The 19,409-nt window shown below is 35.3% G+C and overlaps 1 protein-coding gene across 4 annotated transcripts in view; it reads right to left on the bottom strand.

Moving 5' to 3' along the window:
• The window catches only part of LOC138706411 (kinesin-like protein CG14535), a 572,747-nt gene that overhangs the window by 368,965 nt on the left and 184,373 nt on the right, over nt 1–19,409 (bottom strand). The gene's annotated exons all lie outside the window — the stretch shown is intronic.

Below are 19,409 nucleotides of genomic sequence, written 5' to 3'. Positions count from 1 at the left end.
GCCTCAGATTGTAGCGTTGTTGTTCCTGCAGTAATTCCCATGTGCAAAATATAAAATTTTTGAGTAGGAAGAAGAAACACATTTATTCATTCCATGGCAATGGTACATAGGAGATCGTGAATTCTTACATTTTCGAAAGAAAGAAATATAATTACATATCACTGTTTATGCTGTATCACTATTTACGTTATTTGAAGGTTTCAGAACCATAGTGGGCCAAGCGCCATTTACTGAAGACGTAGAAAACAAGGGTTAAAATTAAGTTATTATCATAATTCAATGGAACCATATAGCAAGTAATATAAAGTATACACAATAAAACTAAATGATATGTCAATCTTCATTAAACTACAGTTGCGTGTAATAACAAATAAGAAACATGTTAAAGGAATTGTCATTGCACCAAATGAGTGGTCTCTAGACCAAAATGATCGCAATTTAATTATTTAAATACAATTTCAAATAAGTAACATATTGAACGATTTATCCTTCTAACAAACACGAATGTTCCCTGGATCAAACGTCCTATTTTAATTACGTAATTACTTTATATTTATTTCTAACAGGTGCAGCGGAGCGCACGGGTACGGCTAATATAAAATACATCAGGACTGTCGCTGGGCAGTAACCTGAACACACATTTCAGCGTCACATTGTTGACAAGTAACTCCATCTGGTAGCACAACCACAAAGCATCTAATAGTTGCTATAGAGTTACCAACAACGAAAAAAAAAAAATAAAATAACAGTACAGTACTGTATACAATAGCTACTGTATCTTGGAACATGTACGCGCGATTAGTATTTAATGTAATAATGGTGTTTTGGTCACTAAATGAACAAATACTTTCCTGTATGCCTTGCGATGCTGTATGGTGTCATAATGAGCTGAGATATGAATTCATAGAAAATAAATGTTTTCTAATACCAAACTGAATTCGTAGATCAGGTTTGTTCGAAATGTAATTTTAAATTATTTGTAAATTGCTGACGAAATCGAAGTGAATCCCAATAATAAATAAAAACCCAACCTATTCTTTCTCTTCTGCCCTGCTCAAATTCACAATGATTTTCAATTTCTCTAAAAATTAGTAAATAAAAGCTATTGTCATTTCGGCCGTGCTAAAATTCATAATACCATCATGAAGAATAATAATCTTATTGTAGTGAAACAGGAAAAATGACAAATTTTGGATTTTTGAAAATAAAAAAAGTCTTCAGCATTCTCTGGTGCCTCATTAAGGTTACATTACAGCAGCCGTGGCGAAAATGTGACTCGAGAGCACATTGTGGCTCGCAATGATAGCTATGCATTTCTCTTACTTCCTACCTCCCCCAACCTCCACCTTCTCACTCACTGGAGTCAAACTCCGTTGCATTTGTATTTGTCTCTGACCTGCGAGTGGCGTATCGTCGCAATGTCTCTCTCGAAACCATGTACATCTACAAAGACGAAAGTTTGAAGTAGGATGGGAGGACGCATTTTTTTGCGGTCAATATGGTGAGAATATTAAATGTATGATTTTTTCATAAGTATTACGAGGAAAATAGTTGTATAACATAAAACGGCATTATACTACATGTCACTCATTGAACATTAAAGATTATTATTATTATTATGATTATGATTATTATGATTATTATTATTATCATCATCATCTCTGTACGTAGACCCTTTTTTAGCAGATGTACGAATAATGCGGTTAGATCTTCATTTTAAACTCACGGATTTACTATGTGATGTTAAATGAAAGCTAGATGTAAGGACTTGACAAATGTTGAACTTTCCAAATCTTAGCCAAAAAATAAATATCCGAAGCTTCGTTCTTTCGCTTGCTTTATTGAAGCCATGTTCGCTACAACTTGCGTTTCTGAAAAATTATTTTCAACAACGAAAATAGCAAAAACCAAATTTAGATCACGACTGACAGACAAATACCTTCGTGATCAACTACGACTGGCAGTAAGTGACATAATTCCTGATTTTGAAACTCTGTCGCAGAGACATCCTGAAGACAGTTAAATTTAGGTTGCGAAAATGTGTCTTATATTTTCTAATTAATTTCTTTCTTCGTTACACGTACTACACATTAATTTGTAACCTTGTACTGTATAAAATTATATTTAAGTGCTTGATGTAAGGAAAATTAAAATCCGTTAATAAGTCAGAGAGTTGCTTCACTTCCCCTTCGGGTGTCCGCCTCCCTCCATAGGTGCTATGCACGTTGCAGGTTACACAGTGGCTCGGCGCACGATCACATTTTCGCCACGGCTGCATTACAGTCATGTTTGAATAGAATTTATTTTAATTTCAAGAATTGGTAATGAAACTATGAATGGAATACATTTGTAAGTAAAACAAACTATAACTTATATTTTTTTTCCCTTGATAAAATTCACAATACAGGAATTATGTTAAAAATTGATACATTCCTTTACTCAGTAACATCAGTTATGTTTCTTACCTAAGTCCGATCGAACATTTGTTGGACATGATGGGTCAAAGAGTGTACATTTCTTCACAGCTATCCCTTATTATTACACAACTGAGCCTCGCAGTTCAACAAGCATGGAACGACATTCTTCAGGAAGAAATCCAGAATCTCATTCGCTCAACGCCACATAGAATTGAAAACTCTATTGCTGATCGTGGAGGTCACATTCTCTACTCAATCTATACTAATAATAAATCTGTAGCCGAAATTTTTGTGGTAATTTTCGATTTTCCAAAAATAATTGGTACTAACATATATAATTACCACACTGAATAAGAAAATCGCTTTTTTGACATTTTTGTTTGTATGTCTGCCTGTCTGTATGTTTGTTACCTTTTCTCGCGATAATGGCTGAACGAATTTCGATGAAAATTGGAATATAAATTAAGTTCGTCGTAACTTAGATTTTAGGCTATATGGCATTCAAAATACATTATTTAAAATGGAGGTTATAAGGGGACCTGAATTTAATAAATCAAAATATATCGCTTATTATTGATTTCTGTGAAAAATGTTACGTAACACAAATTTCTTTAAACATAATTTGCGATAAGATTAATTCCTTGAAAAATTTTGATAGGACTGATATTTAATGAGATAAATGAGTTTTAATATTAAAATAAGTGCCATCTAAGGTCGTGTAATTCGTTTATAAGGGGTCTTGGACATCAACAATCGAAAGCTATGAAAGATAGCCTTCAGAGAATGTTTCTGTGTTTGTATGAAGTAATATCGGAAGCTAAATTACCCGATTTGTATAATTAATTATTATTTCACCATTGGAAAGTGTAGTTTCTCTAGATGGACATAATGTTATAATGTTATTATAGTAACTTCTGATATAATATAATATAATATAATATAATATAATATAATATTGTGAATTTTATTAGTAACAACAATGTAATTTATTCGCCACAACAATAATTCCTTGCTACAATTCGCCTTAAACGCTCTCGTCAACAATTGGATTTTCACTCAACACAGTATTCGTTATAGCATTCCACTGACGGCAATGACAATTTACTTGGACTATTACGCACAACAATGAACTGTTAATCTTAACTAATATTTACAAAGCACTATTTACAAATCAGAACTACCAGTTCTCAGTTCACAGTTCTTCTATCTCAGTCACTCGAGTTCACAGTATCTCGAACCACAGACCTTCAGAGACAGTTCACTGTACTCGAACTCGGGTCCCTCCAACTGCGGTCCACTGCACTCGAACTCAGGTCCCTCCAACTGCGGTCCACTGCACTCGAACTCAGGCCTTCGGCTGCTGACGCAGTTGCGGACGCACACTCGAGTCGAACTCCGGTACACAAGACTGGCTTCCTTGCTCTGGCTTTCTCACTGACTGAATAACTGAAAACTGCTGTCGTTCCTTCGCGTCCTTAATTTATAACCACAGCCACGTAGCCTCGAAAGTTCCACGCGTCTCTAGAGATGGCACTCCAGAAAAATCCAGAGCCCTCTCCTCTCTACCAGCACCAGATGCGCGCGCACTCTCTCTCCACTCTCTCGCCGCGTTGGCCCTTTCTCCTCTACGCCGCGCGCCATCCCAAAGTGCTGCGAGCGATCTTCTCTCTTGCGGGACGCTGGTTGTGAGTTCGAATCTCACGTCGCTGTCACAATATAATATAATATAATATAATATAATATAATATAATATAATATAATATAATATAATATAATATAATATAATATAATATAATATAATATAATTTAAGTTATTTGAAGAGTTCACAACCATAGTGGGCCAAGCGCCATTTATTGAATACTAGAAAACAAGGGTTAAAATTAAGTTATTACCATAATTCAATGGAAACATATAACAAGTAAAATAAAATACTGTATACACATTAAATCTAAATTATGTCAATCTTCATTAAACTATGGTTGCATGTACTAAAAATTAAGAAACAGGTTAAAGGAATTGTCATTGCACCAGTGAGTGTCTCTGGACCAAAATGATCGCATTTTAATTATTTGGATGCAATTTAAATTATAAGAAACATATTAAACGATTTATCCTTCTATGAAACACGAATGTTCCCTGGATCAAACGTCCTATTTTAATTATGTAATTACTTTATATTTATTTCTAACGGGTGCAGCGGAGCGCACGGGTACGGCTAGTATAAAATAAGAAAACGAAAGATTTGTTGATATAAATTGCGATTAAAGTGTTAGTATTTACTTACCAGACATTACACATACGAACAACAAAGCTTATACGGATGGGTAAACCATCACACTTCCTGTCTCTCCGCGCCTGACTCGTCTCTATTACAATTCGAGGCGTCGCCGGGTTTCTTATAGAATCGTGTAATGCAGGTGGAGGTTTCAGACGGCGCTGAAACTATTCAGCTCCTTCATTAGAGCTCCCTGCGACATGAACGTGTTTGGGTTGCATTATGCTGCCCACGCAAAGCAACAGTGGCCCAAGCGACAAGAAACTCTCCACGAATCCCCGCCGCACCGGTAGCTAGAGCTCGGATTTTCCCTCCCACCAATTCGGTTCAATTTACAGTTTCAAATGATACTCGTCAAAAAGACGGGCATGGTAGTTTTCCCGAGACTTTCTCCTTTCCTCAACTTTAAATATATTTTATATCTTCTAAGCCATCAATTTCAATTTCATTACCCAAATTTTTTTACAATTTAATTTAATTTAGTTTAAAATGATACATAAGGAGGAGCAAGAGTTTGTCCAATACTGTACGAAAATGTCCAGCAATATTCGTAACATATTTGGGTAACGCTCACCAGATGGACGTGCCTGTAACGTGAGGAAACATTTTTCAGATCTCAACTGAATCCCCTAGTTGATATACAGAGAAGTTCAGTAAATTCTGGTTCCCGTTAAGAACTCTCCCGAGCTGCATTGAATCTCAGGAGTACAAATTCAACTTGATGTTTTCGAATCTGATCCCTTCCTCCCTAAGAACTGTATGAACAATAGACCGATTGGTCGCAGTGCAGAAGGACTAGGGTAAAGTTGACTAATTCCGTGATACGTTTTTTTTTCACTGAATGTCACGGGACTGGGTATCTTGCTATGAGGTTCACCGATGTCTCAAGACAAGATAATATTATTTAACTAAGTTTTCTCATAAGAAGTAATTGGGAAGTTACTATAATTTGGTTTAAGAGACCATTACTTGCTTTCAATCATTTGATGATTCGTTTATTTTTAGGATTCAGTTAATAAAGCCATTTGTTGAAATACTAGGTAAAAGATGCACTCTTTCGAGAAAGATGTCTGGCACTATGGTCGAAAGGCAAAGCTTTGACTGGTAATAAATTTTAAAAAAGTATCACGGCATTAGGGATATCACGGAAATAGGCTACTTTACCCTACTATGTCTATGTAAAAAGCCTCTAAATGAAACAACTGAAAGAATAATATATTTGATAACGTAGTCAAAGGAAAGTTAGTTAAACTGAAAATTTGATCCAAATTGATCATTTTTTTTTTGCCTGTCATGAAAAGAAAAAAAAATACATGCATTTTAACAGTAAGTTTGCGAACAGACTAATCGCTACCAGCCACCGGAGTAGCTCAGTCGGCAGAGACGTTTACCTACTGATCCGGAGTTGCTCTCGGTCTTGGGTTCAATTCCTGCTTGGGCCGATCACCTAGTTCGGTTTTTTCCGAGTTTTTCCACAACCATAAGGCGAATTTGAAGTAATATAAGGCCTTATCTCGCCATCACAATTTCCACCTACGCTAAATAACCTAGTATTTGGTACAGCGTCGTTAAATAACCAACTAAAATCGCTATCCACCTGCTTCAACATTGTGGACTTGGGGATTTCTAAACCTTAAACGGCTAGTGAGAGGAACTATTTACTGATTTATCCGCTGTAATCTGAAATAAATAATTCCTACAAGAACCATCACAGGGCAGTTTACTGTTATTTAATCTCTACATTGCTATGATAATATTTTACACTTTCATTAACTTCAGGAAAAAAAACTAGCTTTGAAAGTTTGTACAAGAGTAAATACTCATACTTCTAAAGGCTAAGTTACTTAGAAAAATGTTGCTGTCAATAAATACGGTAAGATGAAAGGATCGATTTGAAAAAAAAATAACGCACAACGTTTCCTTGTTCTAATAATTATTGAACGACACTAGTACAGTACTTCTCGCTAGCGAAGTCACATCTTACAGTAGTGACAGTAGGCGTAACTTCAAAGTTACAATTCAGTCGTTTCTGTGGCACGGCGAAAACACGCTGGGTTTCCGTCCAGACGACCAGGATTCTATTCCTGACATTATCGTGATGGAATTTGTGGTGGACAAAGACGACGTTGCAGAACGATTTTTTGACAGAGAGGTAGTCTCGTTTCCTTCTTTTGTATAAATCACACATTTATATATATATATATATATATATATATATATATATATATATATATACACACATATATATATGTATATATATATATATATATATATATATATATATCAAAATATAGTTTTTAATCTTATTGGTAGGCCTATTTATTTAAAATAAACTATTTTTTGAAATAACAATTTACTTTTAACTCACTGTGCAATTTTGACATTACATATTTAGTACATACTTTTTATGTTTTTAGTTACATAGCCTATTTATGTACCATATTTCTAGGATCAGTAGTAGTAGTAGTATTAGTAGTGGTGGTGGTGGTAGTGGTAGTAGTGGTGGTGGTAGTGGTAGTGGTAGTGGTGGTGGTGGTAGTAGTAGTAGTGGTGGTGGTGGTAGTGGTGGTGGTGGTAGTGGTGGTGGTAGTAGTGGTGGTGGTAGTGGTGGTAGTAGTAGTATTAGTAGTAGTAGGTTTATTTTGCCTGGCAGAGTTAAGGCCATGAGGCCTTCTCTTCCACTCAACCAGGTTTCAATAATATACATGAAATACAAAATTAGATTACAAAACAACACAAAAGAAAACACCTTAGAAATTACATAAAATATAGTAGAAAATTACAAATAGTCAAGATCATTTACATAATATAAAATTACAAATAGTCAAGATCGGTTACATAATATATAAAATAAAGTAGAAAATTACACATAAACAAAATCAGTTACATAACATAAGGGGAATATACACACACTCACACACAAACACACAATTTATAAGACCTAAAATGCTCGAGATAAATTCGACGAGTAATTCACTTGAGATATAGTATACAGTTAATATACTAATAGGAGAATACATGTGGGTTACAAGACATAAAATGTTGATTAGCAAAGTCGTACTAAATGGCATACAAATACAAATGATTAAGTAATATATGAAGATAATAAAAAAAGAAAAGAAAAAAAAAAAGAAGAAGAGAGAGAAGAAAAACAATAACAACTTGGTCATTTAAGACTATTTAGAAAATTCCGCAAGAGTCTAGTTCTGTTCATTAAAAACATTTGTAAGTAGAGTGTACTTAATAGTAATATACGTTACAAGAGCGGTATGTTGACGTTTTCATGTTCGAGGAAAAGATTGAAAAAGCGAAACGTAGTTGAGCTTTTTTAATTTCCGAGAACATGAAAACAAACATACCGCTCGTGTATCGTACATTATTTTGTGCGAAGATCGTTTATTACGTACCTGAAAGACGAATTTCTAATTAGTTGCAATGAAATCTCCATCTTGGTTTCTGTTTAATGACGGCAACTTTAGAAAACAAAAATATCTATACTCCAGCAGGCCGTGATATACGTCTGTCTTTTTTTCCCCCCAGTCTATAAATGCGAACTTAAAACAAACGGTAAGGTTATGTAATGATTTATTTTTCATTTTAATATTTAACTATATTATTTATATAACATATTGCAGTAATAACATCGGCATCTGGAATCTCGTTGATTTTTTCACGGCTTTCTTAATGTTACTTGTATCACGAATGCAATAAGTTTCGTGGAGTAGTAGACTTTACTTAATTTTTGCAAATATTTAAAAACAATAATTAACATTGCAATTTAGGTGAAATTGCAGTGGTAAGTTTCCAATTTATAATTATTACTATGTTAAACGTCTCTAAAAATGATATGTTAAAAGCCTAAAGCAGTAAAATGAATGTCGCGCTTAAGCGGTAAGAAGAGGGAAATTGTTATGTGTGTTACGTTGGGAATACTGAATGTGGTATTTCACACTTACCGCGTATTGGTTCTGTGCGGAAAACAAGCAAATACGCACGATCTCGCACAAAAGATTTTAGACTCCGACTGCTCCTGATTTCCTGTGACAAGGAATTCCAGGAACGAGCTGTATGTATTGTGAAGGAAGCAGAGTAGAGAGATGTTTGATGAAATGGAATTGATAGAACAAGTATTACATAAAAAACCGGACTCTAGTCATGGAACATCCAGTGTATAAAACTGATGTAAATTATGATGTATTGTGAGTTGCCGACAAAGAGTGTGAGAAGCAATTATTATTCATTCATAAAGATACTCTCAGGTCTTGATTTGGAGAGAAAGAAATAATCAGTTATTACCGAAGAATTTAAATATCTTAATGGCAAGATCTGATTTCCTGTACAGCAATTCAGAAACAGTGAATCTATATAATTTCGATACAATAATGTTAAAGAACGTCAGCCTGTCTCGCAGCGTGTAGCAATGAGTGTTCCATTCTTGCAGGCGGGCAGCGGCCAACATGAACACAGGGCGGCAGCATGCAAGATGGCGGCGCTGATATCGTCGTTACCCGTGATGGATTGCGGCGGCGGCCACCCGCCCCGCTTCTTATTGTGTCATCTCACCCCAGCTTCAAGTGAAGGTGAATTCCCAGTCCACCACACCTGCCCTCTTTGTACGGACCCCAGCACACAAAATCCACATAATCAGGAGAAATCTAGTGATGATTTTCCACGTTGGGGTGCTTTTGAGAGACGACTTCGACCTCACAACTCGTTCGACGTAGTAGAGAGATCGCCGGAAAACGGTTCTGACAGTTATCCTCGGTGCTACCACCATGCACCAGCCAGCGCCATATGCGACTACAGCAAACTCTGTACTGTGTAGCGTTATGCCTGAAAATGAAGCTTTCCAAAACCTTAGATTGAAATGTATGACGTGTGCAGTAAAACACTGTGTATGTCGAAAATCATACATTACTTTCGTAAGTAACTTGCTACACTGTTTTACTAGGTCGAGATACATCTCACTAATAATAAATCTGTAGCCAAAATTTTTCTGGTAATGTTCGACTTTCCAAAAATAATTGGTGTTAACATGTATAATTAACCATCCTGAAACCGAAAATCGCTTTCTTGAAATTTTTGTTTGTCTGTCTGGATGTTTGTTACCTTTTCACGCGATAATGGCTGAACGGATTTCGATGAAAATTGGAATATAAATTAAGTTCGTTGTAACTTAGATTTTAGGCTATATGGCATTCAAAATGCGTTATTTAAAAGGGGGGGGGGTTATAAGGAGGCCTGAATTAAATAAATCGAAATACCTCGCTTATTATTGACGTTTGTGAAAAATGTTACATAACAAAAGTTTCTTTAAAAATTATTTCCGATAAGTTTTATTCTTTGAAAAATTTTCATAGGACTGATATTTAATGAGATAAATGAGTTTTAAAATTAAAATTGCCATCTGAGGCGGTGTAATGAAATAAAAAACAAACTACTTCGTCTATAAGGGGCCTTGGACAACAACAATCGAAAGCTATGAAACATAGCCTAGAGAGAATGTTTCTGTGTTTGTATGAAGTAATATCGGAAGCTAAATTAACTGATTTATATAATTAATTATTATTTCACCATTGGAAAGTTAATTTCTCTAGATGGACATAATGCTATAATGTTATTACAGTCACTTCTGAGTGAATCGAGAACAGGTAAGATTAAAATAGCTTCTTATGCACAGAAAACTTTATAGGCTATTCTGAATATTCGTTTCCTGTATTTATTAAAATAATGTTTATGTACACATTAAATCTAAATGATGTCAATCTTCATTAAACTATGGTTGCATGTAATAAAAATTAAGGAACGTGTTACAGGAATTGTTATTGCACCAAATCATTTGTCACTGGACCAAAATGATCGCAATTTAATTAATTAAATACAATTTAAGTTAAGTAACATATTAAACGATTTATCCTTCTATCAAACACGAATGTTCCCTGGATCAAATGTCCTATTTTAATTATGTAATTACTTTATATTTATTTCTAACGGGTGCAGCGGAGCGCACGGCTAGTTCTAACAATAAAATAGTCAATTATCAAAAGTTTCGGTATCCGTTAATTGAAATACTTCACGACAGTATGTACTGAAGTGGCGACTTTTTTCCTTTTTTTAAAAAATTAAATACACATTTATTACAATTATTACAATAAGGAAACTAAAAAAATACATAGGCTATTAATTATAATAGAAACAAAAATACATTTAAAAATTATCGTGTACATAAAAAAGGATGACCATGTCAAATATTTAAACAAAACAGAAATATAAATTAAAGAATTTACTCGTATGAGCAAACGCTCGTTCAAAATCGCAAAATCGTGGATTTACAGAAAGAAGAAGAAAACAAAATAAATAATAAATGTAAGCAATAAAATAGCACAGATTACAAAAACAAAAGCCTATATGATAAAAAGCAATCTCAATTGAAAAGAAGATTATTAAGTGTTTGCCGTTTAATAAACTTATCAATTGCTAAATGAAATGTATTCACTAAATTAGCATGATGTGTATGACAATATCACATAGATAAACGTTTTCGGCAAATGTTTTGCCATCTTCTGATCATTTTTGGTATAAATGTAACAATATATGAACACATTAAAATACAAACAATGTCAAGAGTTAAAATAGTTACATGTAGACTAAATAGTTAAAATTATCACTGCTAACTGATAAGTTATTTAAAATATAACAATAAAACAATAAAGGAAATTAATTTCCATTAATATATTGCATGACAACTTATCAAGTTGCGCTCGTTTATCCTACCGAAAAGAAGTGTCATATCGTCAGAAAACAAAATTAGTAGACTTATTACATATTTTTAGCGGGGAGAGTGTGGGGAAATCACTACGACAGAGCACTGCGACATTTTAGGTCATTTTTGCTAACCTCCAGTTAGGCGCATTCCCAAACCACTCCAGCTGACTACGATTAAGTTCGCTGGGTTTTCATGTTTCGAGTAGACAACCTCTGCCTGTTGATAGATCAGCCTCCTCTGTGAGCCACCAGCGGACGATTGGGAAATAATATGAAACATTATTGTAATGGAATGGAAATCCACGTCCTGCTGTTGATGCTTAACATGGGGAAACAGGACAATCTCGATAAAAACACCAACTGCGAACTTGTTCGCCATGCCACTGTGCATTTTTATATGAAAAAACCTCAGACCTAACCGGGGCTCGAACCAGGATCGACTGCTTGATAGGATAACAATGTAGATCACTAAGCCATTGTAAGGAACATGGTAGACAGTTAAAGTGAGAAATCTTTCTACCTACACTGTAGCGCAAAGTGTGACGTATCTGGTTTCTCTTGTTAATGACACACAGGAAGACAATGGAAAGTATTCGTAGAATGATCATGTAGGTCGGGAGTCATGTGGTGGCGACTTACTGGCGGTCTGTATAATTCAGTGTTCGTTATTTTACCTGTCTGTATTGTAACCAGTGCTAAAAAACTGTCCAGATCATCATTCACTCACGTGTCCCTTCTTGTTTGCGCATAATGGACTTGTTTACAAAGTGTACAGATGACGAGGCAAGACCAGACACGTGAGCTGTGCAAGAGGGGAAAAATGAGCTGTCAGAAAGTTATCTACTTAAAGATTATTTTTTTGTCCTACAGAATTATCTGTTATGGTTAATATTGGTTATTAATGGAGAAAAATTCGTTCCGGCGCCGGAGATCGAAACCGGGACCCCCAGTTTCTGCGCACTGGGCGCTCTAACCACTGAGCTACGCCGAGGCTCAATCCCCAGCACCGGATCTAATAACCAATGGTATCACAAAGAGAGTTTGTTTCATGATGGTTAATATTATACGAATCTACCAACAAGGAAGTTCATCTCAGACTAAAACCTATCTTCTCTCTCCATACCCATTGATGACATAACCACGGCACATAAGGTCACAAGACAGGTCTTCTACTGTACATGCTGATGGATATTTGCTCGTCCTTTTATACACTTATCACACACATACAAATCTGTCCTCCTTATACTGGCTCTCAGCTGAGACTTCCACTCTCTTCCGCTGTTGTGGAATTAGAATGTACGAAGCCCTATTTTCTCCCAAAACAGAACAAAACTTAAAATATATTCTGAAAGGTATGCAACACCATTTGCACTTCAAGCTTCGTCTGTCAACGAACAGTGTTTCAGCGGTTAATTAGTAGTGCTATGTACTATGAATATTTGTCCACACCTGTGGAGTAACGGTTAGCGCGTCTGGCCGCGAAACCAGGTGGACCGGGTCGGGGAAAGTTGCCTGGTTGAGGTTTTTTTCCGGGGTTTTCCCTCAACCCAATATGAGCAAATGCTGGGTAACTTTAGGCGCTGGACGCCGGACTCACTTCACCGGCATTATCACCATATCATTCAAACGCTAAATAACCTAAGATGTTGATAAAGCGTCGTAAAATAACCTACTAAGAATATTTTTAGGTTTAATGTAACAATGGCCCCGCGCCGTAGCGTCGTGGTCAATGCCCACATTGTAATTTTCATGAGGAACAAAATTCCTCATGAAATTTCGGCAAGTGTATAGGACCGGTACCCACTCAGAATTATCATAAATGTGGGGAGCTACAACCATTCAACTATTCAACAATACAATTGCACAAAGAAAAGAAGTATTGCTCTTAAATTTAGTTAGCTTGTCATTTGTTATTTACTTTAAAAATTTATTTGTACGGTTGTTGTTAATATTTGTAAGCCTGTGATTTTATATCTACTGTATTTTAAACATTCATATACACTATTGTTAATTTTACTTCGTTTGTGATTTGCTTATTTTTAAACATTAATTTGTGCTTATTCTATTTTGTTTGTAATTACGATTTATCAATTACTATATCACTGCATAATTTTATTATTATATCTTATTTAGGCCTATATTCCATGTCCAAGTACTGTATCTGTGTAAAGGGAAAATGAACTACTACTGCTATCACTACTACTGCTGCTGCTGTTGCTACTACTATTCAGGAATGACAAAATAATGGGCTTGTTGCAGTGTGGTGTCTACGAAACTTCTCGAACCCTGTGCCATCGAGACGCACAGATTTTGCCGTTCAAACTCACTGACAAGTGAGTGCTTTAATAACACAAGCGTGCAGCTAAGTATGTATCGTGACGAGGGTTAATTACCCCCTCGGGGTACCGAAGTACACAACATGAAAAGCTACAAACACTAGCTCAGAGGTCCGTGAGGTGTCTGCTCAAGAACACCCACACAGAGCAGTGAGGTGCAATGCACCAATGGCAGCTAGGAGCTGGATTCAAATGTTAGAGTGATTGCACCGACCAATAATACGTAGTTGCCTTGACTTTTCTAGGGTCTCGAAGGTAGCTTAAAACAATAATTCTCAGACTCCTCTAAAAATGGTCGCAATTATGATGATCTCGAATGTCAGACCAAGTGGTTCGTTTCGGAAAACAAATTAATATTTACTATGAAACGTTTTAGAGCCGCCCTGGTCTTTTTCCTCTTACAACCGGTAGTACAAAATTAATGTAGGCCTACACGTAGTATTCTGTATTCATTCAGTCCTGTGTTATATTTAGTTCATTCAATCTTATCAAATGAATTTACTTGTTTTCTTTCACAAACGGCAACATATTTATGAGGCTCATCTTCACTCTTAAAACACAAGACGAGGCACATAATCATGACACAAGACGAAATAATAATTGAGGACCGTTTTTCCAAAACTTGCTAACTGAAAAAATTAACTTTTACAGGAGAGACAAAACACTATAGTAAGCAAGTTTTGCTGTATCTCTCACTTACAGCAGAAAGCAAGTTTTGAAAAAACGATCACACTTTGACACACTACAATGAAGAGAAATAACCCAATTTTACTAAGACGCCTTGAACATTACGTAGAGGCCTGCCTTATGATAACGAATCCATTAAAATCTCAATTTTGCAAATTCTGCAGGTAGCAAGTTTTGCAAAAACGGTCCTCAGTTCATCATTAGTAGAATCTAAATGTTTCACATCTGCTGGTCTAAAGCACAATATTAATTTTGGCCCTCGGTTCTATAATTCTTTAGCTAAATTACTCTCAGAACTTCTAACATGTAACCCACTAACATATAACAAGAAAATTAGAAACGTGTTAATGTCTTCAATTTTATTAAATAAATTTACATCCTATGTGTATGAATTAATCAGCCTATATTATATTTGTATTCTATAAATTTGGAATATATATTTTTTCATAAATTGTCCTACTTTATTCGCGTACGATATTATTCTTCTCTATGTTAAAATTATATTATATAATTTCATTGCAGCTGTAATTTTGATTTTAGTTCCTATTTTATTTTATTTTGTATATTCTCTTATAGGCGTATTAATAATATATCTGAACTGCGACCGAACACGAGCGCTGCTCATACGGTCCTCAAATTTTATTAATATTAGGCCTATTGTATCCTCTTTTTTATATTGATTGTATTATTTTATTTCTACTTCTATTGTTGTAATTATATTCTGTATTCTGCATATTTAAATTTAAATAATAAATTTAAATGCCTCGGTCCCTTTACAAGAAACAAGGTGTTATAGAACATACGGATTAAGTCATAGTTTTTGTTATGGTAAAAACTGCGTAATATTTTAATACAAAGATTCCCTAATATTTTTAAACTGAATATACATAGATTTGAAAAATAATAAATAAATCTTTATAGAATAATTTTATAATTTCTTTTTATTTTTATTCCTTATTAATTATAATTAATAAATGATTTTACGTTTTGTTTTTACTATATTTTTTTATTGACAAACTCACTGATTTTGTAACCTTCTTAAATGTTTGAATTTATTGAACTGACGTCTCAACAGGAACAATGTTCTTTCGGATTCCACCGTTAGTGTTAGTATTTTTATTTAAATACATTATTTTTGTTTTTATTATCAACAATATCACTATTTATAGCCTATATATTTATTTAGTATTTTCAATTCATTTTTTGTTAAAGCAAAAGTGAATTCAACTGTTACATAGAAAGATAGCATCTCTACTAAGGTTCGTCCATTCTAAATTCTTGTTTCAGACGTGTCTAAATTTTGTAGTTACTAATATAGAGTGACGTAGGGTTATTTGCTTCTTTTCTCGGTTGATCAAGTATGAAAAATATGATTGAAAATTCCTAATAGATTTTTAAGCTTAATTATTTTTGCGTACAAATATTTTTACAGTAACTGGAATACCAGATCAATACACACATTTAATTGTCCCAATATTTTATACACTTTTATAACCCTGTATTCCCTTGCATTTTTTCCGCTAATAATGACGATTTAGATCGAATAGATCAATGATTTAGATCAACTTCGTAGTTGAGACACGGTCGTTAAATAACTAATTAAAATAATTTCAAGAGTTAGACTTACTACAGTAGAGGAGACAAAACTTGTGACCTTATGTGCCGTGGCCATATCACCAATATGTATGGAGGCGGAAGAAAGGTTTTAGTCTGAGATGAACTTCTGTATCGGTAAGTTCGTATACTACATATTAACCATAATTAAATAAACTCTCTTTCTAATAACTTATTCTTACTCCTCTCGCACAGCTCACATGCCAGGTCTCGCCTCCTCATCTGTAGCTTATTCCGCTTTCATTCAAGACTGAATGTTCCAGATTTCTTTTGTGTACCCAGAAATCCTCTGTCCTACAGGTTTATGATCTTTGAATAAGCAAACGATATTAGATTTCGATAGTCTAATTTAATTTATTGTTGACAGGGTTCTTTACAGCTCCAAAATATTAAATACAATTTTTCTTTCAAATAGTCCTAGCTTTAGTAAATTTATTTTGATTTATTCTTATTCCATTTGTCTCAGAACTTGCCATTCATAGTTCTCAGAAACTAAAATCCAGCGCTTTCAATTTTATGTTATCTTTCGTTTTAATAATTTTTAGTTTAAAAAGTTTCAAAACTGCTTTCTTCCGTACATTTACAATACTTAAGGTGTCACATCATTTAAATGTATTAATTTCCTTTTCTACGTCTCTGTTCCCCAAACAGCTGACGTCCTAACGCAAATAATTAAACAGATTCACACTTGTTCTATTGTATGCTGACAAAGTATATTATATTATTGCTGCAGAGCGCAAACAACGAAAGTTCTATGCTGACACCTCGTTAGAACAGGTCGCCCTCATTTTGCAGTGTTTGTCTTCGCTTTATACAACGATTTCACAGTTCACAAACAAATCCAATATAAAATGAAACTGGGAGGTTTACGATGGGAAACACCCCACACGTTGCAAACCGCAGTCTTAGTTGAAGCGTGTAACATAAAACCAGGCGCAGTACCTTATCCGTATCTCTGCGGATTATATCCCCCGGATCTAAAACTTCTGCTTCTAGAGGGTGCGGCCAGGTGGTTGTATGTCGAGCATTCCGCATGGCCGCACCCCCTCACACAGAGAAGAGATTCGTTTATTTAAAATGGCATATCAAGTGCAGAAGCGAGGTATTACGTCACCTCGTGATGAGAAGGGATCAATGATGGGACAAGGTTCTCTAGTACTCCTTAGATACCTAGAGCATATACATTTCGCTTACTAAAAGTTTAAATCAAATCTGTCTTCTTGCTTACTAAGGAACTCCTCTAGTTTTCGTACTCCCTGTTACATATTTGTTAGTGTATGTATACATTTAGTCAGTAGTCGTATTTACATCCAGTGATACATATCCATTATTCCTTATTTTTCCTGGATTCTCAGTTTCTGAATGGACCCAATCGCAGGTCCAAGCCATATTAACGGTTTCCCAGTGTCCTACTAAGTCAAACAATCTTCACTGTCGTTATCCTGGACACCACTGTATCCACCCATGAAAATGCAAGTGGACTTTCATCAGTGAATATTATATAGTGTCCCAGAAAGTACCAAATCAGCTTACATTTAACTTCAGCAGATTCAAGAGTTTTAAGCGCTGCTTGACTATGAGATAACATACATATATATGTACGTTTCTCCGCTTGCAGCCTTTATCAATGGTTTGATGAAGAAAAGTATTTTTACAGATTTAAGAGTGCTCATTTACTATGTGTTATCTGTATCTAAATGAGGTTTATTTCGATGCAGATTAATATATTTACTCAGAAATATTAGATATTAGTGATATTAACGATACGGAACTATATGCAGTTAAATTTATTTTAACAATTTACAAGTTTTCAGATGTTGGTAACAAATAGGCGACTTCATTATCTTTGATAATGAGTGGAATTTGGAATTTAACTGAGGGGGACACGAATGACCCAGCACTGCGACCTATTGAGATCTATTGCGCTAACCTCGATATGGAATGAGTTGTGTGTCACAAATCCCCTACACGCACCGCCCTAACCACATGACTCCCTTAACGACCGGTCTCTACAGCCGACAGAAACCCACATAGCCTACCATTCCTGCTTCTGCAACTTCCGCCAAGGCCCCCCTGTCGGTCCGAGGCGAAACTCCTCCCCCGAGCAGGTCCGCCTCGGGTGCTCGTTGCAGAATTCATCCAATGTCGCTTAACTACAATCCACGGTGGCCGGTCGAGAGAGTCCGCAGCTTCGGGAGGCCGCCTGTAGAGTGAACTGAAAAACCGGAAAAGGGATAATGAGGAACGGGTGATGGGGGAGGAAAGGAAGTGGGGAAGTTGAGTGGGGTTCCAATCCCCTGATAAAGTTACATGATATTCATCCGTAGGAATGAGGGGAAAAAAAACCCCGAAAAAAAAAACAAAAACCTCACCCAGGCAACTCGTCCTGACCGGGAATCGAACCTGGGACCGCTGGGTTCGGAGTTAGACTCGCTAACCCCTCAGCCACAACGGTGGACGAAAATGATATTAGTCTATATTTTTCTTTTTCTCCAGTTCAAGAAATACACAGTTTTTCATATATCTTCCATTTTTGTGGTAATAAATAATTACCTAAATTCATAGCTTCCTCCAGTATTTCAGGAAGTGTGAGTTTTACTTCGTCGATATCACTCACATCAGACATTTTAAAATCAAATATTGATTGAAAAACGACTAACACGCAAAAGCAAAACTGTGTTTTCATTTGCTTTTTCTGTAGTTATGGCGACTAGGCATATAAATAATTATCACTTACAGCGTTTTTGCTTCCCACTATGTCAAGCGCTGTAGATCAGTTATCAACTCGATATCCTGTGACGTCACCTCAGCTTTCCCTGCCGCCCGCTGCACTCTTGCTTCAGCTTGAGCGGGCAGACTGTCGGTTTGCAGTGGCAATTTCTTTTTATGATATTTGTTTCTCATATTGATCAAATTAAACTATGAAGTATGTATGCCTAATACTGGTATTTACGTCTATGAAAGCAATTGATTCATAGATTAGGATGAAATGAAGGCTGAATAAATCTGAATACTGCATTTTAGATTTCTACTTTCCCCTTTCATTTGTTATGATATAAAATATAATATAACTTAACTTTAGTTAATGTATTTACACACGTGTGCTTCATTACAAAATATCTAATAGAAAAAGTTCGAAATATGACAACTGAAAGCCTATCCCTCTACTAACAGCCTACTATTGAACTCTGTTACAGTGAATAATAGTACTCCGTCCTTTATTAAATGATATTAACGTAGTACTTAAAATGAAACAGACTCAAATGAATTAATTAACCATTAGTGAAAACATTTACTGATCACCAGTAATGCTA

This window comes from Periplaneta americana, chromosome 9 (genome assembly GCF_040183065.1).
Source record: "Periplaneta americana isolate PAMFEO1 chromosome 9, P.americana_PAMFEO1_priV1, whole genome shotgun sequence".
NCBI lineage: Eukaryota > Metazoa > Arthropoda > Insecta > Blattodea > Blattidae > Periplaneta > Periplaneta americana.
This window is presented reverse-complemented; position numbering and strand designations above follow the sequence as displayed.